The following is a 657-nucleotide window of genomic DNA, read 5'->3' as shown; positions in this document are numbered from 1 at the left end:
TTCTATGTATGACTGTATATACAGGAGTAGCTGTCAATCACTGATAGAACTGCCAATTAGACTGTTCAGCTCTGAATATGTAGATATACAAATAAACAACTGCAAGTTAACCCTTTAGTGACCAAGCCTGTTTGCGCCTTAACGGCCATGACAGATTTTGGAAATCTGACATGTGTCACTTTAACATAGAACAGCTCCGTAAAGGTTTTGTATATCCAAGTAATTCTGCCATTGTTTTTTCGACGCATATGGTACTTCATTAATTTTTTTTTTTTTTTTTTTTAGCCCCAGCGAAACTGGAGCGTGCAAAAATTGCTACAAAACTCAGTGTTGCTCCTCTCCACGAAAATCTTTAGTAAAAGGCGAAAGATTTATACGTTCTGAAGAGAAACCAGAGCATAATGGTACTTCATTTAGGTGGTAAAAATAATCTGATAGAATTTGTGTATATTTAATAAAAGTTATTTTGTATAATTTTTTCACATTTTCAGCTGCAATATGTCAAATATGTTCAAACATACTGTAGAACTTTTTGATGAGATTTATATTTCCATCTGTTTACTTTATTCTGGAAGCACATTTGAAAAACTTTAGGGTTTTTAACCATTTAGCAGATGTACAAATTTAACATTAATTATTAAAATTTTGAGGAACATT

The 657-nt window shown here is 32.0% G+C and overlaps 1 non-coding gene across 1 annotated transcript; it reads right to left on the bottom strand.

Moving 5' to 3' along the window:
* Nucleotides 1–283: 283 nt before the first annotated feature.
* Nucleotides 284–400, bottom strand: LOC136593965 (U5 spliceosomal RNA). Its single transcript, XR_010788416.1, has one exon. It is a non-coding gene; the product is annotated as a U5 spliceosomal RNA (small nuclear RNA).
* Nucleotides 401–657: the final 257 nt, after the last annotated feature.

This window comes from Eleutherodactylus coqui, chromosome 1, assembly GCF_035609145.1.
Source record: "Eleutherodactylus coqui strain aEleCoq1 chromosome 1, aEleCoq1.hap1, whole genome shotgun sequence".
Lineage (NCBI taxonomy): Eukaryota > Metazoa > Chordata > Amphibia > Anura > Eleutherodactylidae > Eleutherodactylus > Eleutherodactylus coqui.
Note: the sequence above shows the minus strand (reverse complement) of the source record. Positions and strands in the feature narration are given on the sequence as shown.